This window comes from Arvicanthis niloticus, chromosome 16, assembly GCF_011762505.2.
Source record: "Arvicanthis niloticus isolate mArvNil1 chromosome 16, mArvNil1.pat.X, whole genome shotgun sequence".
NCBI lineage: Eukaryota > Metazoa > Chordata > Mammalia > Rodentia > Muridae > Arvicanthis > Arvicanthis niloticus.
The window spans coordinates 32970799-32995022 of record NC_047673.1 but is presented as its reverse complement, the minus strand read 5'-3'; the positions used below and the strand labels follow the sequence as shown (position 1 = coordinate 32995022).

The window sequence follows — 24224 nt, the reverse complement described above, 5'->3', positions numbered from 1 at the left end:
TTTATATTGGACTCAAGCAGATACCTTGCTAGTTCATAGTACCCTACTTTACAGAAGGTACACATAATCTTGTGGTTATGAAAAACTATTATCTTGAGATGAAAGAAGAGTTGATTCTGATCCATAACAGGAAGCTATTTTTCACTTTGTGGTTGTAAGAAAATATTATGGACTGGGTAGTTTCTACAAAGCAGAAACTGGTTGCTCACAGTTCCTCAAGCAGATAGTCTGATATCCATATGCCAACATAATCAGGTTCTCATGGTAGTTCCTTCTTATTGGAGATTTCTATATTCTCATTGTAGTTTCAAATATCAGAGTTATGGTTACTTCTTTTCAGTATAACTTTCCATGGTAATGTTTATCAGTTATAGTTATCATGACTTCTTTTCTTTTTCCTCTCCTCTCTTCCCTTCCCCTTCCCTTCTGTCCCCTTTCATTCTCCTCTCTTTTTCACTCCTCTCTTTTTCTATCCTCTCCTCTCCCCTCCCCTCCCCTCCCCTCCCCTCCCCTCCCCTCCCCCCCTCCCCTCCCCTCCCCTCTCCCCTCCCCTCCCCTCCCCTCCCCTCCCCTCTCCTCTCCTCTCCTCTCCTCTCCTCTCCTCTCCTTTCACTTCCCCTCCCCTCTCCTCTTCTCCCCTCTCCTCCCATCTTCTCCCCTCTCCTCTCCCATTTTTCTTTGTCTTTCTTTTTTTCTTTGCTTTCAAAAGTTTTATGACAGTGTTTCACTATATAGCCTTGGCTGTCCTTAACTTTGCGACTTTTCCTACCGTATAGTCTCAGTGGTGGGATGCTAGGCATGTACCACAAGGCCCAACTTCATTGTGATGTATTCATTGTGATGTATTCCACTAGCTGCATTCAATAGAATACCATCCTCATAGTATCTGTCATCTAGTCATAAATACCTTTTAATATTTTTTTATTAATCATTTAATTTGTTTACATTTCAAATGATATTCCCCTTACAGGCTATCCCCATCCTCCCTCTGTGTACTCTTTGGTTGGTGATTTAGTCCCTGGGTGCTCTGGGGGCGGGGTCTGGTTGGTTGATATTGTTGTTCTTCCTATTGGGTTGCAAATCCCTTCAGCTCCTTCAGTCCTTTCTCTAACTCCTCCATTGGGGTCCCTGTGCTCAGTCCAGTGATTGACTGTGAGCATCTTCGTCTCTATTTTTCAGGATCTGGCAGAGCCTCTCAGGAGACAGCTATATCAGGCTCCTGTCAGCAAGCACTTTTTGGCACCTGCAATAGTGTCTGAGTTTGGTGTCTGTATATGGGATGGATCCTCAGGTGGGGCAGTCTATGATTGGCCTTTCCTTCAGTTTCTGCTCTACACTTTGTCCCTGTATTTCCTTTACACAGGAGCCATTCTGAGTTAAAAATTTGGAGATGACTGAGTGACCCCATTCGCCAACCAAGGGCCTTGCCTAACCTCTGGATATGGTCTCTACAGATTCTCCCTCTCCTATGTTGGGCATTTCAGCTAATCTCATCCCTATTGCATCCTGGGAGTCTCTTGTTTTTCTGGCATCTAGGACTTGCTGGTGGCTACACACAGTACGCCATCTCCCATTGCTACACCTCTGTTCAAATTCCTGACCCTTTGTGTATCATCCCTGTCTCTTCCCATACCTGATCCTGACCCTATTTTCCCCCTGCCCGTCCTCTAAAACCTTCCTCTACATGAACTTTAGAAGGTACCTGTCTTTTGTTCATTTACCTAGGCTGTGAATTCTTATTAATACTTTGAAATTTTCTTCCTATGGATTATATGGTTGTTTCTTTATAAATTTTATACTTTAGAAATCCTATCAGCCACTTGACACTTAGTAGTTTTATAAAGAATAAAAGACTTTAGCAAGATTAAGAAAAGATTTCATAAAAATGTATATTTATACTTTTGAAATTATATATTTGAAATTGTTATATATATAATTTATAATACATAATTGAAGGAGAAAAAGGAAAGAGAAATAATAGGACTATACTAAACTTTCCAAAAAGTTATAAAGAGTAGATTTAATAAAATAAAATTTATGTTTCTGATCCCTGAAACACACACATCCCTGATATAAGTGTGTTTTTAATGTCATTTGCTCTAAGACAGTCCTTATAGATATTGTTTTTTAAATTTGTAATTAACATGTGACTCATTTCTGGTGCTATTTTTAAAAAAGGACCGATTTTCTAGAAATCTTCTTTGTGTTCTCCTCTTTCATCTGTTTCTTATGTACTCTTTTTAATTTATAATTTTGAAGGTGTTCTAAATAAAATCAAAAAGTATTTTTAACAACATTATTCCTTAAAAGTCTAGGGTAGTTCCATAAATAGAAGTGTAGGTAAATAAAAGAGAATTTTTAATACATTTATAATTCCTTTGAATAGTGTTCTGTATAATAAAATATCAACTTTCTGAGTGCTCAAATGAATTTTTTATGTTAAGAAAAATGAGAGTTCTTTTGATCTGTTGAAATTGAAATATGGACCACGTGAAGGTATATTTTTAATTTATAAAGCTTTAAATGAAAAATGAAATCAATTAAAACAAGTTGGAGGTCAGTTCCTGCTTTTGTAGGTTAAGATTAATAAGTATCAATAAATACTTCTTTCAAAAATGTTCTATTAATGTAATAAATCTACTTTGATATTAAGATTTATTATGGAAGGAAATAGGACTGCATACCAAGCTCATATCTTTGAGATATACTCAAACAAAAATGTGACATACAAAACCAAACAGCTTTTCAGAACTTTAGAAGAAAACCTATTGTTTAAAAGATATTCATTGTGCATAACAGTATTCAAGAATGCTAAAACAGTGGAAGGGTAATAGAAAAAAGTTTAACTTAATAAAATATATTATTGATCTAGCAGTACAGACTAACTAATTTTAGAAACTCTAGGCTGTGGTACATACTAAAAAGAATTTATTGAGTAACTAATGGAAAGAAAGAAACTTAGGTGGCATTCTTACCACAAGAAAATAACATTTATGTTGAACTAATATACTTGCACTAGTTTTCTCCAAGACAGTAATATGTTATTTTTATATATGTTACATTGCTAAATTTATGTACATGCTACACACAGACACTACAATAATCAAACCCATGGGATATTTATTCTTTTATGGTGAGGTGAAATTTATTAACAGGAAGATAAAGAGAATAATGATTCCTTAGAGTTTTTACATAATTACATTCTCAACAACGATGTCTGTACCAAAACAGGAAAAGAAAACAGTGTAAATATACCATATTTAAATTACCTTATGTTATTTTAAAATAATAAAATTCAAACAGAACTGCTTTCTGACTCATGCACTTCTTCCATTGTAAATATTGTTTTCCTTTTCTCAGGTCCCCCTCCCCCGCCTTCTTTGTCCCGCCTGATTGTGTTGTATTCCATTCATTTTAAAGTTTCATACTCAGGAATTCTGGCCATGACATAACTTCTGGAAAGCACTGACAAGAGATTTTCTCTTCTCTGCCCCTATTCTTTTTCTTGGCTGCACTGCATCTCATGACAATTTTCTTGGAGGTTACTGACTGTCATTTAGTATCCAATGTCACAAGGGGCGTGGACTGCAATTGTTTCAGAAATTGTTGTTGAAGGCAGAAATTCACTCTGATTCATACGTAAGGTGCATCATGAAAACTGTTTGGTGAAAATTTTTATCTCTGATTGGAATTTAAAAAGTGTATATATTGAGACCTAGTTTTTTAGCCTTTTTTACTCTATGTTATATCTAAGAATTCTTTTAGCTACTTAAATTGAGAATTATATTTATTATTGAATTGCTGTACATAACTGAAAAATCATAGCTATGAAATGGAGCATGTTGTTAATAAATCTGCATTTTACAAAGAATTGTGTGGTCCAGTAATTTTGTAATGACTATACTCCTTTCTTATCTTGGTATTTGTATCTTTAAAATTATAACAAATTAGAAGTTAAACATTAATTACATAAACTACTCTTTTTGCTAAAACTTATTTGGAATACATTTTGAAAATATTTTTGGAAAACATCTAAGTCCACTTGTAAACTATTACTAGATATTAAGTAAATTATTCAATACAAAATAATAACTAGAAATCTATGGAAAAATATTTATTTATTTATTGTTTTCATTTTTTAACCAATGTATTTCTCATGTCCTTATTTTAAGTATGTAACAGGTAAAAAATAATTATCAAATTACTTGAGAACACAGGATATATACCATTTATCACTTTGGAGATTGTAAGATATATCAGCAATACATTCTTAAAAATTCATACCCAAAGTCTCTATACAATTAAAGGAAGTTATATCCAGATAGAACTGACATTTGAAATGGGAATTGTGAAGTTTCACATTAATTTTTACACTTTTTCTTGGTCAGTATATTTGTTGTGCCTTCTCTTGGGCTCTTTTCCTTCTGTTTGTTTTGTTTTGTTTTATTCCAAAATATTATTTTTTGTTTATCTAATTTTATTATTCACTTTATAAATACATTTGTTTTCTAATGAGAGACAGAAAGGGTATGGATCTGGATTGGGCTGGTGGTGGGAAAATGGGAAGAGCAGAAGTAGGGGAATCAAAAATCAGAATATATTATGTGACAAAAAAATTCTATTTTCAATAAAAGGAAAAAATTAAATAAATAAATAAATAAATAAAAAACCAAATAAACAAGAATTTTAAAATAATAGTTTTAGTTTCTGTGTTTCAAGAGAAATCATTTTGCTACATGCTTCAGATTATTATGACATATAAAAAGAAAACTAAGAATAACGTTTTATAATATGATTGTTGTCTATATGCATTATAAGTTAGTTATAATCAATCCAGTTTACCTGGTTGGTGTTTAAGATTTAATACATGGAAGTCATGATTATTCTTTAGCTAGTTTTGTGGATAAAAATACAGGCTATGCAAATTTACAATTGATAGGAAGGGCCAGTTTATATTACACAAAATCTCACACAGATTCCAACAGTGCATTCTAAAAACTATAAACAAACCTAATTATAAAGATTATAAAGAGTTTATTAAAATGCATCAACAATTTCAAACTCTACAAGTTCTTTTGAACTCGTGATAATATTTCTTAGCTATGCATACAGAGACATCAAACAGTTAAATAATCTTAAAATTTTCTACTAAAACAAAAAGAATTTTACTTACTGATTTTTAAACTGATAATAGATAATAAATGTTGTTAAATAACCTAACATAATAATTAAAATGAAATAGGGCCTTACCATCAATTTGTAAGTACTAACCAACAGCCGTGGCAAAAATCTGAGTTGTTTGGGCATGTTCATGGGGCTTCTTTGCCTAACAACTCAAATTGATGTAACCCATTACTGGCACTGGAAACTTCACTCAGTGGTTAACAATGTCTACTTGGAGCTTTGTCTCCCCAGCTGTTTGGTGACTGCACATATATTTCTTTAATATTTGTATGTATTCTAAAGAATCAGTAGGTTTACAAATGACTCCTCAATATAACCTAGTGTTAATTCTCATGCATGTATTTTCTTTTTCTACCTCTTCTCTCTCCTCCCTGTTTAATTCTCCTGTTCCGGTCTAGCCTTGTGTCTCCCCAACTTTGTACTCTAATTTCCACTCTCTATGAGATTCTGCCCTCCATCCTAGATCTTTACAGATTTATTTAAATCTGTGGTTATATGGATTGCAGCATGCCCATCAAAGGCTTAAAAGCTAACATCTACATGTAAAAAAAATACAAGCCATATGTCACTTTTGGAGCCTGGGTTACTTCATTCAGCATGATTTAAAAAACATACAAGTCCTTTCAACAACAATTTTAGTTAGGGGAAACTATAATTTATTGTTTTTGTTTTCATGTCTTTATTTCATTTGATCATTTTTTACATGTTGCTAATTTTGACTTGCCAATATCTAAGTATTTTTCTGTTAATATTCACAATGTCTCTGGAACTATTGACTCCTTAGCATTCTTAGAAGATGTTAAACAGTTGACTTGATAAGAATATGTCTTTTGGGTTGGGTGGATGGTTTTGTTATCAGTTATATCAAATATATATCAAGTCTTCAAAAGTGCTCTTATTGATTTTTCTACTTAATAGTTATTGATGATTATGAAATCCTTAAATATAATTGTTGATTTTTAATATTTTCCTCAGTTTTAGATTGAAAATTAAAATAAATATATTGTGAAAGTCTGTAGTCTGTTGCATTGACATTTCAGTGGTGATAGTCCTTGATTAACTGGCAAACTTACTAACAGATATGACTTCTTTAATTATAGGTAATGCTACATTTTTCTTAATTTTATCTTTATCTTATAAAAACATAAAATAGCTGGTAACAGGGTTTCATCTAAAGTCCTTGACCTTACTAACACATGATAGTTTGATAGGTTTCTAGGCATTCTTTCCTAGAATGAGTTTAAAGTCCACTTACATGGTTATTGGTTACTGCCAATATGCGAGTGCCACAATTTTACCTTTAAAGATATCTTGCCATGATGTCTATGGCTATGAGTTATACTACCATGGCTGTGTAATGCTATGAAAATTTCCCTTTCTGGCTTGCACAGTGTGTTTAGGCTAGATAAAATTCCAGTAACTTGAGTCCCGGGTGCTAAGAGTGTGATGTCTTCAGTGATAGTTCTTTACTTTCAACATGTGGGGGACATCAATGGCAATGACAGTAACCTAAATTGTTTTGGAACTCATGTGGACTTCTCTGACCAACCAATCAAAAGTAGGTTTATCAAGACAAGTATTTGAATTGTCTTAGTCTTTGGTTTTTATGAATAGCATTGTCAAAACAAGAGAAAAAACATTATTTAAGAATTATATATGTAGTTGTACATATAGTCATTCACATGAATTTGTATGTATTGTATATGCATAATGCATATACAATATAATATATAATTAAATATAAAATTATAAAATAATACTTTTTAAGTCTTTACTACACAACTATTGTTATTTGCATTTGGCATATTTTATCCTCATAAGCAGTCAGTCTTCTTTGGCATATAATGCAAGACCCCTACAAATATCCCATTTTCATTTTTCTTCGCTTTTATTTCTTATACATCATATTTTGGTACCAAAATCTTATTATATATGTTAATATGTTTACTACCTATGGTCATTTATATTTCAAAGAGCTTTTTTTTTTAATTAATCAGTTTATCCGTTTACATTTCAAATGATATTCCCCAGTCCCACTTACCCCTCTACTGTCCAGGCCAGCTGGACAATCAAGTGGGACCCTTAGACCCTGTGGAGAGGACTGAGGTGTGTGAAAAAATAAGGAGGCACAGCAAGTCAAGAAGTCTGATCAAGCCGACAAAATTTTTATTGTTCACACAGGTTATATACTCTGAAAACAGGATACGGGGAGGGGTAGGAAAGAAATGAGGGTTTTGAAGGTAGAGGAACCTAGTTGCAGCTGCGGGGTCTAAGTTATTCTTACAATAACTTAAATGTAAGTTATTCTTACATTACCAGGGGTTCTAAAAACATCTATCTAACAGGATGTTGTCTAAATCTAGAGATCAAGAGGAAGGGTTACTAAGGTGGGTTGCTATGAGACCTTGTTTGACGTTCTGAGAACTGACAAGTGAACCATGGAAGGTAAGCAGAAAGAAGAGTTGTAGATAGGAGAGCCAAGGGTGAGTGTTTGCCAAAAGTAAGGCCTTGCCATGGCTTCCCACACTTTACCAACTCCCCTGCATCCCTCCCCCCTATCCCATCTCCCCTCACCCCCTCCACTTTGCCTCTATTAGCTTTTAAAGATAATAAATATATTTTTGAAAGTGTATAAAGTCATTGGAATATATACTCTTATTTCTGATTTTTCTTAATTCCTATTACTCATTTTACATTATTCCCTTCATGCTTGAAGGAGTATTATTAGTATTTTGGTCTGTGTAGTTTTACTAGATGCAAATCCTCTTACCTTTTATCTGTTTAAGGAAGCATATTTTTGTTAAGTTTAGAAATCTTAATGAATGAGGATAAATTCTTTTATTAATAGTTCTGGTTATACCTTAATCATTTGAAGATATGATTATATCACATTTATAACTTTTTATTCTTTCTATTAATTAATTTTCCATTAATTCCAGGCTTTATTTGTCCAAAACAAAAGCTATTTCTTGTTTTTCTATCTCTTTAGTAATTCTAAAACTTAAATTTTTTCAGCAGTTTCATCAAGCTTAGATGAGTTTGTCTCATGTTTATTTTCTTGGGCCTTATGAATATCCTTGGGTCTTTATACTTGTTTGTAAAATTTTGAAGTAACATTTCTTGGAATATATCTTCCTTTTCTTCTTCCTCTCATCCTTATCTTCCATGAACTGAAATTATATATAAAACATCTCGGTGTTTTTCCATGTTTCACAGGGATGTCAGACATATTTGTTCTTTGTTCTTCAATTTATCCATTTCTATTCATGTGTTCCTGAACATACTGGTTTCTTCCCACAAGCTCAAGTTTGCCATTTGATTATTATGTACAGTGTTTGAAAATACTTCATATTGCTTTATTTGTAGGAACAATTATGATTCAGCATATTGCTCAATACCCTAAAATTGTCAAATAAATTATGTTTATATCAAATATAAGCTATTATTTAATTTCATTAAACATAATGTACATCTGATGATACCTATCAACTGATATAGACATGTGTTTTCTATTTATCAGTTCGTTTTATCAGTACAGTTTTTGTCAACTTGATGGCCTCATATACAAGTTCAAAGAACAAATGTTGAATATTTTGTACTGTAAGTCTTATTTTCTAATAAAAGATCATCTTATCTGGTGAATATTAGTGTCAAGAAGTACTACCACATCCTATTTTAAAGACAAGTTCACATTTAGATTTGCCTTGCTTCATATTATCATCAAAGATAGAATTTACTCCTTTCCTAGGAATGGTTTTATCACAACTTTTAAGCATTATGTAGAGTCAAGAGCAAGAAACTACTGACTGTTACTGCATAGAACACATTTTCTAAATTCTGTGATACTTATCATTCACTAGTGAATAAGGCATAATCTTTAGGGAATATGTATAATTATAAAATATAGAAATTTAAATCATATATATATATATATAATACACCTTTCTGTTGTGTTTTTATAGTGTCAATATTATAAATTGTGATTCACTAATGATATCAACTATTAACCATGAATGCCATCTTGTGGAGTAATCTACTATTATTATATTTTACTGTGAACTTTGGATTCTTAAATCATATACTAAACACTTTATGATTTTGATTTTTAGATCCCGACACTTCACGTTACAAACTCAAACCATCAATAGATGTTTGCCCTAAAAGACAAACTTGAACTACAGGTTTTTGGACAGAATTTCACAAATTGTTGGATGTTTAGTTTTCTTTCATCTCTGTTCCAAAAATGTTGTATACTTATTTTGAAAATTTGATTCCATCAGAATAATATAGCTAGCCATACATAAAAACCATAAAATATATAATAGAGAATGCAGAAGCACATACTTATGGTGCTCTTCAATAAAACATTAACAAAATAAAGTGCAAGATATATAAAGATATAACATTAATAGATCAATAAATACCCTGTAGAACAATTTTGGCCCAAATTAAGTACTGTCAGAAAATTATTTGTAAATTCTCAAGTCAATTTAGTTTTTTATCTATTCATTTAGTTGTGGTAGTATTATTTTTAAAGTAACTGATGCTTTCATTTTAAAATTACATATTACCTATAAACAAAGTTTTTATTTGACTTTTTGATATTGACTTTTTGATATAGAGATATTCAATTCACAATATTTGACAGAATAGTGTCACAAACTGTCTCCATTTGCTTGATTCCCTCACGGAATTTCTTTACCTTCAGATACTATAACATTTCATCAACAGATATTTTATTACATATTTCTAGAAAAGATTAATTTAAATACAATGACCACAGGACTATTCTTACATTGAAACAACATTCAGATAAACTTCTGTTTTACATTTTACTGAAAATCATTTTAATACAATATATTCTAGTTTTACTCCACCCTCAATTTCTGTTTTTCCCCAACTCCACCACTCCCTTTCTGTCTTTCCTTAGAAAATAAACAGGTATCTAAGGGATAATAATACAATACAATAAGATAGAACAGAAAACAACCCAACTGGAATAGGACAAAATAAACAAACACAAAACTGGAAGTCACAATGTATATGCAAAGAACCTTTCAGGAAAAAAAAAATAAAAAACCCACAAACAAACCAACCCTGACATAACATTGTGAAACAAAGAACCTCCAAGATGCAGTTGAGTTCGCTTACTTAACAACTGAATTTTGCCCCATTGTGTAAATGTAAAACATTTTGTCATCCAATTATCAGTTGACAGACATCTTTATGGCTTCAGTTTCTTAGTCATTGTGAATAGAGAGGCAATAAACATGGTTGAACAAGTATCTTTGTAGTAGCACATAAAGTCTCTGGGATGTGTGCCTAAGAGTGATATAGCTGGACCATGTACTCTATAATTTCTAGATCTTGAAGGGAAAATCACATGAATAATGTGGTTGTATCTGCTACCTCCTGTAGCTAGGCAGGATGTGCAGTGGAGGGATTAAGGCACCAACTCACTCACAAAACCTTTGACCCAAAATTTGTCCTGCCAACAATAACTGCAGGGACAAAGATACAGAAGAGACTGAGGGAATGGCCAACCAATGGCTGGCCCAAACTGAGACCCATCTCATGGGCAAGAACAAATCCTTAACACTATTAAAGATACTCTGTTTTGCTTTCAGACAGGAGCCTAGCTAAACTGTCCTCTGAGAGGCTTTAACCATCAGTTGGCTAAAGCACATGCAGAGAGACCCATGGCCAAACATTAGACAGAGCTTGGGGAGTCTTGTGGAAGAGTAGGAGGAAGGATTGAGGGACCTGAAAGAGATAAGAACTCCACAGAAAGACCAACAAAGTCAACTTACCTGGACCCTTGGGAACTTACAAACACCAAACCACCAACCAAAGAGCATATATGGTCTCCATTCAGCTCCCCCAATAATTGGAGCAGGGGCTGTCTATGACTCTGTTGCCTGCCTGTGGATCCTGATCCCCTGGACTGTCTTGTCTGGCTTCAATGGGAGAGGATGAGCTAGTCCTGGATGACTTGATGAGCCAGGGTGGGTCTTTAACCAGCTGGAGCCTGCCCTTCTCAGAGAAGGAGAAAGAGGTTGGGGGAGGGGCTATGTGAGGAACAACTGAGAGGAGAGGGGAAGCTGCTTTTAGGATGTAAAGTGAGTAAATAAATCAATGGAATAAAAACAGTAATTGCAGAGAAACAGGAAAAATATCCATGTGTGAAATGGTCATTCTACCAAAGCAATGTGTACAACCAGTAAAGTCCCCATCTATTCATTTCTTTGATCATAATCAAATTGTATACTTTATATTTACAGCCATTCTTGACTCTCTTAACATTCTTTTTCACCTCTACCTCTGCTCCTTCCCTCTCTTCCATCCTCTTTCTTTCCTTCATTGCTGTTCTTCTCATGTAACTTGCTGAGTAAAGATATTCTCATATTTTCAGTAATTTGAGTCTGTATCTGTTTTTGATTTCATCAGTCAGGTGTCTTTCGCCATGCTCCTCTTGCCTCTGCATTGTTTATACACTTCTAGTCAGATCTGGAAACTTCTCCAGATATTTGATACTGAAGAGTGTTTTGAGATAGGAACTTTTGACCAATGTGCATCCCCCTTTGCTGTGAACAGTTTTCAGCTCTGTGTCCTTTATCTGGCACATTCTCCAGATACTTTCACTCAAGTAAAAGAAGAGAGAAAGAAAGAGAGAGAGAGAGAGAGAGATCACAGTTCTGAAGAATTCTGATTACAGTTCAGTAGCTAGATGGTAATACTGTATTTTCTGATTATTTGCATTGGTGTTTCACCACAGGTTCTCTTGGAAACATTTCTGTTTGCTTTCCTGTAGCAACAAAGGTAATGATTATGCCTGTGTCTGGAGGCTTTGATGCTTCTGTATAAACTGTTACATTATCTGAACTTTGAAACCTTCAGAAAGAGTAGGCACTAATAGAAGTAATGAAAAAATATGTTTGTGTCAGGAAGACACATTGATTTCAAGATGGACCTTCTAGCTTGATTTTCCTTTGCATAAAACAAACATATTTTGAAAACTTACAGTGTATTGTCAGGGTTGAGAACCATAAGCTTTGGATCAAGTACTTTGTATAAATTACTGACACAGTGAATTGATGTTGGTTGATCCTAACATTTTCTTTTATTATCGGTAAGGTCTATATCTATTTGAACAACCCCAGCTCAGTCTCAGACTACTTACTCACTCTGGCTCTCCATCACTGAACAGTGACAGCCATCTATGTAATAAATCATGTTTTAGGCTTTATGCTTATGTTTTTCTTCTTATAAAAAAATCTATGCTCTTATTTCTGGATTTTCTTCCTCCTCACATAAGAGCATACATTAAGACCTAGGAAAATGACGAAGTAGCTTTCTAACTCAGTAATTATCAGAGAATAATCTCCCTTTCCCCTTAGCTGAGCATACCTAGTAATGTTGTGAAGCCTCCCAAATGCTCACCATTGTTCAGATGCTGGTGAATTCCATTTGAACTTACACAGCTAGAATTCAAAAATCAAACTTTTAATTTTACCCATTCACTTAATCAGCGAAAGATAAGAGAAAACTTCAAAGTGCTTGCAGGGAGCTTCTTTCACTATTTCATAGACATTAGAGAGCTGATTAATAGCTGATATGATCCGCAGGTTTCAACTGGGATGTTATTTCCAAATTCCACATGAATAAGTCATTTTTATATTCCAAGAATAAGCACATGTATGGCTCCATCAAGGAGATGTTTTAGGCCAAAGCTCATATATATAATTTTTCTCAGTTGACATTCCTTTTGGCATGACTACCTGCCTTTTCCAATGTACATGAGAAAGACAAGAGGATTTAGAAATGGCAATGATGTGGTGTATCTTTCAATATTAATTTTTCTAAGTCTTACCAAACGTAAACTATAATAATGTTCCTGGAAAAGAAATAACTATCACATTGCATGGCAGCAATTTTAAGAGGAGGGTAGTTTCAACGGTACAGTGATATAGAAGTCACAGAAAGATAAGATTCAATGCATCACTGACATCTAAAATTTTTTTTCATTTATCAGGCAACATCTCAAAAACATGCTGATTATTAGAAATTCATCTGTACTGACGCAGTATTTGAAATATAGAAAGGACAGAATATGTGGATTTAAGTCTGTGGGTTCTGTGTACAACTGAAGAATCCACTGACTGCATAAGCTACTTTAAATAAGTTTTGATAACTGCAGGGGATAATAGCAAATTATGACTCAACAGAAATAAGACGACTATCATGAATACACCTTACTTTCTTGGTGTTTGAAGACACAAAACATTTTGGAGTACATAAACCAAGCGTAGAATTTTATGTGTGCTAATCATAAATGCTAAATTGATGTTATAGCTGAATCTACTGGACAGTAAAAATTTCCATTTTTTTAAGAGAATTCATGGTTAACTGTAATAGGGAAGGAGTTGTTTACTTCTTCAGAAAAGCTCCATATGTATATGAGAAATCAGATGTGAGGGAGAGAGAAGAACAACAGTACCAATGTGTTCAATGAGTGAACTGTGATTCTTCAAAGCTATGTCCAGACAAGAATCCAGTTTTACAAATGTACCATTTATTACACTGAAATAACTTAAAATAAAGCAGTACCTCTCACCTTGAGGCCAATCATGCAGGATTGAGCTTCAATGCCTGTAGATGGGCAGGTCCGTGGTCTTGAGTCTCAGGGTAATCTGCATAAAAAGGGCAGAATGTAAAAGCTGGTCCCTTTCTACGTAATCATTTAAATGATACTTTTTATTATCTATCTTCCTGGTCTGTTTAAGAAACTGATTCCTTTGAGGAATTTGGTATCAAGTCACAAATGAAAAAAGAGGTAGACTTCAATTTGCTAGTGATTATTACAATTGATAGGAGAGAAATAAAAGCCAATAATCTTTTAATTCGATTATGCTATCTCTCCAGACTTGCTCATCAACACCAAAAGAATAAACTGTCAATATTTAATCATTTACAGCTGGTATCATTGAGCATTAGATAATTTTAAATATAAATATTTTATCTTTAGAGTTCCATTCAACATAATATTAAATTATGTGTTTCCACTAAAAAATAAACATTTTTTTTATTATTCTGGCTGTTTTGAAGATTTAAGATCAAATGAGTCTTAGTATCCCAAAACAAAAAGGAAAATGTGTAAATATATATGCAATGCCTTTTATATTTCTCCATACGCATGATAATAATTAAAAACTAGGATAAAGTGCACGTACTTCTTTTTTAAACTTATCGATACTCACCATGGTCCAATATCATTTTGGTGGAAATAATTATGGCAACAAACTTCTAACAAAATAGCAAAAAATATGTTAGTGCATAAACTAGGAAACATACTAAATCTTCAGGTAGCTCAATTTGTAAAGGGAGTTCTATTAAAATTTTTATATTAAGATTGTATTCAACTTTTCACATTAAAAATGGACCAGTGTTAACTTACATTTGTAAAGAAAGTCTACTCTTCTGGAATTTATATCAGATATTATGAAGCTTAATTGATTCTTAATAATATCTTTTCATTATGATTCAGACAGAGTACTTAGAAAATTTCATTCAACTACAGCTTCATTAACATATTTTAATGTGAAAAATAGAGTAAGCTATTTTGAGTTTGAAATGAATATTTTGAACATCATTTGGTTTTCAGCTTTTCTTTCTAAGACATCTGTTTATATAAATAATAATTAGGTATGTATAAGATACAATGTACATTTTATTATTATCTTTACAATAGAAAGTTTTCTCAAAGATTAGCCATGGCATTTTAATTAGCACATATACTGACATCTTCTTAGTTTTGTGTACTTTTAGAATGTGAAGTACTTGATTTCCATTCTTAAAATATGCTGTGCCAGCAAAAACCGTGGAAGCATACATACACACACACACACACACACACACACACACACACACTACCACCACCACCACCAATGTCAATGTAACAGGAAATAGAAATCGCTGGTCATTAAAATCTCTCAACATCAATGGACTCAAATCAATTCCCCAATAAAAAAAACACAGGCTAACAGTGTGGATGCAAAAACAGGAATCATATTGTTTCATACAAGAAACCTACTTCAGCAACAAAGAAGGACATTACCTCAAAGTAAAGGGCTTGAAAAATTTTCCAAGCAAATGAACCCAAGAAGCAAGCTGGAGTAGCCATTCTAATATCTAATAAAATAAACTTTCAACCTAAATTAATCAAAGGAGACAGGGTAGGACACTTGCACATATGAAAGGAAAAATCTACCAAGATGATATCTCAATTCTGAACATCTATGCCCCAAATACAAGGGCACTGAAAGTTTTTAAAGAAACATTGTTGAGGCTTAAATCGCACATCAAGACCCACAAATTAATAGTGGGAAACTTGAACACTCTACTCTCACCAAATAACGGGTAATCCAGACAAATCTAAACACAGAAATATTGAAACTAACAGACATTATGAATCAAATGTACCTAACAGATAACTTTAGAATATTTCACCCAACAACGAAAGAATCTTCTCAGCACTTCAAAAATCCTTCTTCATGTGACCACATAGTCAGTCACAAAGCAAACCTCCACAAATACAAGAATATTGAATCATCTTGTATCTTATCAGAGCACCATGAAATAAAGCTGGAATAAACAACAACAGAAATACTGAAAAGCCTACACACTCATAGAAATTGAACAACAATCTACTCAATGAACTCTGGATGAGGGAAGAAATAATGGAAGAATTAAAGGCTTTCTAGAATTCAAAGAAAATGAAGGCACAGCACACCCAAATTAGTGGAACACAGTGAAAGCAGCACTACGAGTAAAGTTCATAGTACTAAGTGCCTCCATAAAAAATTAAAATGTTTTCATACCAGAAATTTAAAAGTACACCTGAAAGCTCTAAAAAAAAAAAAGAAAGAAAGAAAAAGAAAAAAGCACAGCAAAGAGGAGTAAAGGCAGGAAACAATCAAAAATCAGGGCTGAAATTAATTAGGAAGAAACAAATAAAACAATTCAAAGGATCAACAAAAACAAGAGCTGGTTCTTTGAGAAAATAAACAAGAGACACAAACCTTTAGTTCTTTGGGCTCTGCTTTTGGGTGCGCTCTTGATTTTAACTTTAGATATAATAAACATTTGCATGCCTATCTAAATATTACATCAGATAAAGGTGGTAGGTCATAAGGGCTAATGCTGATATGACCCAGGAGCTGCTCTCTAGTGGTTAACAGTAATTTCTCATAAGTTCTGCTCTGCTGTCTACTCAGCTGATCTATATAATAATCTAAGTATGAGCCCTCCTAGTGCTTTGGGATATAAATAGCATTTAGTCTCTGCATGTAAAAAATGTGCCACTTACCCAGGAGGAGGTATGGTGAATCTCACCAAGCATGAGGTATGGTGAATTGAATTTCTCAGGAAAAAAAAATGCCATACGTACCTTAAAAGTTTTCCAGCGCTGCATGATTAGAACATCATGACTGTGGAAAGTTGAAATGCAGCCCCAGAACCATGTTGTTCTGTATTGTCTTTAATCACCTCAATAGACATTAATTGCCTGCCTGGATCTGACCTCACATCCTCCAACTATCAGGAAATATACTGGAGTGAAGACATGTTTTTTTTCAATTTCTTTTCATTTTAAATTGTGTATATGTGTATATGTCAGCATGTGAGTTTGTACATGTAAGTGCAGTGTACATGCAGGACTGATAGAGGAGTCAGATCCCTTGGAGCTGGGTTGTAAGCTGCCTGACATGGATTCTGGAAACCCACTTAAGTTCTCTGCAAGAGCAGTCATTGCTCTTAACTGCTCATCCATGACTCTAGCCATGTGAGAAGGTGTTTTCAGCAGACAAAAAAAAAAAAAAAAGGATACCATCAGATAACATGTATAACTCCCTGCTTCACTGTAAACTGCATACCTGATGTTTCCACTAATGTATTTGGTAAATATCTCGATTTAAAACTTTATCATTTTGTGACTACAAAAATCCATGTGAACACATCCATAATGGTCTATGCCATTTCGGCAGCTAAGCCTATATTCCCAAGTCATGGTGACTCATTTGACTCAGAATAAACTACTCTCTTCCTTTGAAAAAAATATAGGTCTAGTTCATGTCTCCATGTGTCTCCAGCCACATGCATATTACTATAATAGTATAGGTATATATCAGTATATTTTTCTGTTTATTGTTCTTAATGTGCAACATAATGTTGAGGTAGGAATACTATTACATTATTAATCTATGTTCCTAAGGATACCTCAGATCTTGACTTATAATCATGATCCAATAAGTATCTTTAAAAGAATCAAGTGTAACTCACACAAGAGTACATTCTTGTGTGATGTAAGGCTCTAAAGTCGTTTTTATTGAGTACATCCCTGGTGCATTGCTTGGCTTTAACACTCATGTTTTGGTTTTAGATGTGTTAGTTTTGGTTTTAGATGTGTTAATATCTGGAAGTCAGTGAGTGTCTGAATGACTACATTAATTTTTACAAAGGTTCATTACATTAATATGACTGTTTATAATAAACGATGTTTGTGACATACACAAGTGGTAGAGAAGAGAAGTCTTTGATAGGGATGGGAAGATAAACTAAATGGGGGAGAGAGTAATCAAAATGTGCTCCATACAAGTAATGTTAATCATCATTTAAATAAGAACATCAATATCCCATGCTCTCATATTTGGCATCCAGTGATTTATGCTAATAAAAAATAAAGAGGTATGGATAATGTAGAGTGCCATTTGGGACAATTTTCAAATTGCAAGGCATATAGTAACCATCCCTTTAAGTCATTATACTCAGTATAGTACTTTCAGTTTGTATCTCATAAAATGAATTTATCCACATAAATCATACAGCAACCCATTCATCTATATAATTCATTTTTCACTTTTAGAATTTCTATTAGCACCATTTAACAGTTAAATCTAAAATAGTAATTTATACTTCCCATGAAATGCTTTGTGCCCATCAGTTCTTATCTCGCTTCTAGTCCTATCAACCCCCTCGACTCTTTATCAGTGCTTTTCCCAGGTTCATGACTTTGAGTTTATTTTGTGATCCATTTAGGTTAACCAGAGCTGTCTGTGTGGTCACTGGACTATACATTGGAACTTGGTTAGGTCATTGGTGGATACACAACTGAAGTCAGTCACTCTCCCTCTCCCAGGATCTGCCTGTAGCCAATAGAGTTCTGGTGCAGATGAGGTTAAGCACACACTTTTAAGTAGCAGTCAAACTTAATGCTGTAAATCATCTTTCAAAAACTATGTTCACACTTAGTGATAACCAAAATAAATCTCATTCCCATTACAAGGTCAGAGTTCTAATCAAATTGGCATAATAAAATGGCTATTTGAAAGGATTACATTATGGTTGATTGACAATAAAATAGTAACTACACTTTAACAGCATTATTCTTTTATAAGAATATTTAAAAGGCAACAAAGGCTAATTAAGTGGAAAGAAATTCTGCATTCCATGTGTTGGAGGGGTAATACCTTAGTAACACAAAGGGAAGATACAATATGGCCACAGGAGTCAGTAACATGGGCGATTTCATACAGTGAGCTCTAGGTGTCACAGTGGGGATAAAAAATGACATTTCTCTTTTAGCACTTTAGCTAAACAGTATACTACTCTAGCGTTTATGTCTCAGCTCTTGGAGGGTTTTTAATCCAATGTTCTTCAGCCCATCTAATACCTTGCTCCATGGCAAACAGCTAGTTTCTGCTCTGGCAATATCTGATCCTTCTTCCTGAAGCTCCAGCTTTGCCTGGGCCATCCATCTGGTATGCAAACAGCATAGTTTCCTTTCAAATTATGGCTAGGGATGGCTACCTTCTCTGTCATCTTTGATAAGAACACTTATTGAATCCATTTTTCATGGAGCCAATAGCTGCAACTTAAGTTTTATTTTACACTTTAAGGATTACTTAACACCACCTTATCTACCCGAACAAGTTCTATAATTGTTTTAGGAAAACAGGACTATGTTAGGCACATCCCCAGATGCATAGGACAATCACCACCTGTGTTCTAAATTTTATAAACATATGTTAAACCTTGACATCACAATTTGTAGGAATAATGGTTCACACCAAAGCAATAACCTCTAATTAGGAGTTGAAAACAACATCATCAACAACAGAATAAAAAACAAAAAACATGGCAGAATTACAATACTCTCCAGTATTTTATAACAAAAATAAATAAAAATTTTAAAAGTATTTAGCAGAAAACTGTGAATACTTACAAAAGCAATTAAATGTAGTTATATTTAATATTATAGTCCTTTACCAATATTAATGACAGAAATTCTACATCAATGACAAGTGGTCCTGTATCTGGTGTTGTTCTTTGGGGTTAGAGTATGTAGAAGAAACAAAATAATTCACTCTGCCATGCAGAGAGCAGATGGAGCACGTGGCTGCAGTCCAGCATGGTTTTAACCAGTGGCACACCTTTCACTCTCTTGTCTCATTGCTAACTTTACAACGTGGAAACGTGCTGTTTTCCTAGGACATGAACTCAGGAACTTCTGTGCTAAGAAGCAGCAGCAATGGAACCAGGGATTTACACAGAATGAAATCCTAGGAACAGCTACTAATGCTATTACTTTGAGGAAATTGAACAACTCGTCTAGGAATGAGCATGTACACAATTCTGAAAGAAGCAGATCTTTCATGGAGCTACAAGAAAAACAAAACAAGAAGCAAAATCTAAAACAAAACAAAACAACAACAACAACAACTAACAAACAAACAAACAAAACAAAGGAAGGTGACCCCAGGATCTTTAATAGGAATTAAAGACAGGGATATTAACAAACATTTTATAAAAGATCATCTAACAAACACCACACAAGTACAAGGTCCATGTGCATTAGACTTTTAAGAAATCTTTCTGATCAAAAACAAACTATTCAGAAAGAAAGACAATATATAAGTAGATATAAAAATATTTAAAAAGCTGAAACAATGAACTTTTATTAACAGTTTAGTTTAAGAGTGCTGTCTCTTTTTATTTCAGATGGTAAATTCAGCTTCAGTTTTCTAGTGCAAGTCTTATTTTAACTTATTCATATTCCCTTGCCCAAGTTACTTTAACACTCTGTTTCAATTTCTGTGGTAGGGATTTTACAAGGATAATATACATGGTATGATAAACAAACTCCATGCCACTAATATGCATTCTTAATTCTGTTTTGTAATTTTTTAAGTAAAACAACAACAAAAAATACTCACTTTGGAGTTGTAAACATAAAATGAAGATACATACATACACACACACATAAAAACACAGGGATGGGAGAGAAAGAGAGAAAGAGAAAGGGAGAGAGAGAAACACACACAAAACATAAATGGAACCAACAAATTGGAAAAGTAATGACCACTATTAGGTAAATTACGAAAGCTGAAGTACAGATTTATAGCTAGTCAGCATGCAGACAATAAGATACTGTGGTGTGCTCAGCTTTACATGGGACATCTATATCATACTTCCTGCCACCCAGCCTCCTTAAGAATGCCATTGCAGAATAGCATAAAGAAAGAATGTAAGAGAGAATATTAGATAAAGATGACTATAAGAAATTTCCCAGAACCTACAGGGCTGTTGCAGACATGGACTCACCATAGCAGAAAACATGTGTATTGTCAATCCAGCCAACATCTCAACATGAATGGATGAGGGGTTTATAAAGTTCCACACTTAGCTGAAATACTATTGATAACTGAGGCTTGCTAAGGAAGGAAGAATGGCCGTTTTCTTCAGGGCTGTGCCTTATAATAGGCTGTCCATGCTTCAAGGGATGCCCATTGTATACACTGATGGCACTAAGTACACTGGGTGGAATTAAGAAGAGCTCATAAACTTAGAAGGGGAAATACTTCAGAGATGGAGGGGTGGGAGTGGTGGTGGGTTTCATAAAAACATATTCTGTATGAACTGCTGAAACAATAAATTTTAAAGAATGGAAAAAATAATAAATGTTAATTAAAAGGAATAAACCACAGGATAGAAAGATGGCTCAGCTATTCACAGCACTTGTTGCTCTTGCAAAGCCTACAGATTCATTTCCCAGCCCACACATTGTGGCTCACAACTATCTGTCACTCCTGGAATTACTGTAATTCCAGTGACCTGTCCTTTTAGGGCACCAGGCATGCATGTGGTACACATGCATAAAATCATAGATAAAAATTAATAAATTAAAATAATAAAAGTAAAAGTTAAAAAGAGAATAAAGACAGAAACAATTTGAAAAAAAAAGTAGCAGCAAAACATAGAAGTTTCATCCCAAAGCAAAGCCAAAGTTCAGTTCTTACACTAGGATCAGTCTGAATTTGTTCCAAATGTATCTTATATCTAGTCTCATGAATAGCCAATGCTAATTTGAGGCCAATAAATTGAGATAAAGCTTGGATAGCACAGGACACACCTTGTATATGGGTTCAGCAAAGGTACAGAACAAGGAACAAACAACTAGATAATCTCTCTGTCATATTCAAATTTTATCCTCCAGAAGATAATTTACACTTACGGGGCATGAGAGTTATAATGAATTTACAGTTTCATTAGGTTTTTAGGTGAGCTAAGAGATATATTTATAATATGACAAATTTTAACAGTTCCAGAAATGTGTCATCTTTAGCTCCTATATAAAGTAAGGCAAACTGAACTTAGTAACATCAATTCTTTTATACTTACCTTCAAACCACAAAATGGTCTTGCAAAGTTTTGGTTCCTGGTAGGAATTCGATGCAGATGTAGCAACATAGTTGCCTGAAGAAAAACAATTTATACTTATACACAAACCTGATTTCATCAGTGTAACACAAAAATAAAGTCAACATATTACCGCACATAGAATCTGTACTTTTAAGTGAAAGCATAATATTGTTCAGATATGAAAGAGCCTCTCACAGAAGGACAGAAGCAAATGCTATGTGCACATATAATTCCCATTATGCCTCGGGGCTTCAGGGTCAATCCTGAGAAAGCAAGGTCTCTGCATTGTCATTTTCAATAGTATTTACACACTGTAGGTCTAACCTTTGAAGATTTATGTACTTGATAAAAATGAGAAAAATGGACTTTAGAGTACAAGTTCTATTTTTATTTCATGAGAATAGAGCAGGTAAGTATTAAACAGTTATTCGCCTCTAAGCTTTAGAATTATGAAAAAAAAAATGGCCTCCCTTTTCTTTCCTTTGCTTGACTCTAAGTGCTCTTAGTTGAAGTAGTGTGGATTTGGCTTTGATATTTATTATCAAATGCAAAGTCTCATACTCTTTTAATTTGTCATAAGCATTTTGAGTAGCTTCCAACCAAACAGAGAAGGTGACAATGTATAATGAAACTGATCTAAGGTGAGGACCACAGGAAGCCAGCTTCAACACAGCAGGAGGTCCAAACTCTGTCCTCAAGAGCATGAAGGACCTTGGAAATGACATAATCTTTGGACTTTTAGCTGCCAAAGATGAGGTTGTATCTTTCCTCCATTTGAAAGGCAGGTCATTGAGTTCTGTGATCTTTCCCATGGAACACCTTTACAAGACTTCCAAGAACACCGATCATAGTTCACCAATGAATCACTCCTGGCTTCTAATGGAATATGTCTTTGGTAAAGCAATTATCTGATATTACAGAGTGGGAAATGTTGCAGATTGACTGGGGCATCAGTGAGAGCAATTGTTTGTCTCTAGACTGGCTGGAAACCCTCACCATCATATCAGGAGTAATTTAGATTATGAAAAATGTCAAGAAGTTCCGCTTCTGCCTCAAAGAAAATATTAGAGAAGTACCTTTCCAGTATTGCCCTTCTGACCATCACAAACTGTACTCCTGGCCAAGAAAGCAGAGTTTCAGAAACAAAACCTCACTAAATCATTTTATCACTTGCTCATCTGAGACTGGAAGCTAGTTTGTTAGAAACACTTTCAGTTGCTTGAGACTTCAGCATCTGAACATTGGAAACTACTTCATAAGAGAAGAAACCATAATCACAATACATTACATGTGGAAAAAAAACCAATTTTAATAAAAGGAGAAAAAATGATAGGCCAGTGAAAGTATATAGTACATCTGATTAATTAGTGGTTGATATGGGAATTATGAATGGTGTCACCCTTGAGCTTGTGGCTCTAGGTCCTATATAAGGCACGTTAAGCAAGCAGGTGAGCAAAAGCCACAGGCACATGCTTTAGCTCTCTGGGTTCTTACTCCTCTTGGAGTCTTCCTTCATTTTTGTTTCCTCTGTTATTACCCTGCAGAATTTTGTGAGATTGTAGCCATCTACATTCTTCTTGGCACACTGAAACAGTGGTACTGATGTTTAAACTATTATGTCTATCCTTCAGAAAGTGTTCCTTAAAATTGAGTCTTCAAGGGAATCAATTGATAATGCATTCAGGTTATGAAAGACCAAAATCTTCCTTCAAAGACTTCTGATTACACTGACCTGCTAAGTGACTTTTGCATCAGAAACGCTAAAACTCATCCCATGTGATTCTAATGCCTGCTAGTAGAATGCAATAAAAAATAGTTATGTGCATGGTATTTTGCCTACATGTATGTCTGTTAATCACTTGAGTGTTTGCTGTCAACAAAGACCAGGAAGGAGCATTGGTTCTCCTGGACCCAGAATTGCAAGTGATTGTGAACTGCCATGCAAGCAGTGGGAATCAAGGCTGGGTCTTTGAAGAGCATCCAGCCTGGTGCTCTTAAACACTGAGCCATCTCTCCAGCCTCAAGTAGTAATGTTGTAAGAATCCCATGCTTTCTAGACTGTGATCATATTTTATTTGAACATTATATTAATTTTACTAACTGCTGGCCCAGAATATTGCTGATCAATACAGATACCACAGTGTTCCAAATAGGCAGAACAAAATTAAATTTGGTTGTGAGTTAAAGATTAAATGTTGAAAATCTTAAAATAGGGTAGGAGTGAAAGAATTCTGGTGAAACCATTGTGAGATTTCAAGGAGTTAACAACAGTATCAAAGTTTTAA

At 34.1% G+C, this 24224-nt stretch overlaps 1 long non-coding RNA gene across 3 annotated transcripts in view; it reads right to left on the bottom strand.

Moving 5' to 3' along the window:
- Positions 1-24224, bottom strand: part of LOC143434611 (uncharacterized) — a 215761-nt gene that overhangs the window by 127250 nt on the left and 64287 nt on the right. Inside the window, exons 3-5 of one of the 3 annotated variants that reach the window (XR_013104231.1) lie at positions 21919-21993; positions 14442-14487; positions 13792-13874 (exon numbers count right to left, since the gene is read on the bottom strand). This is a non-coding gene — a long non-coding RNA (uncharacterized LOC143434611). The remainder of the gene's footprint in view (positions 1-13791; positions 13875-14441; positions 14488-21918; positions 21994-24224) is intronic. The other 2 variants (XR_013104229.1, XR_013104230.1) reach the window with 2 other exon arrangements.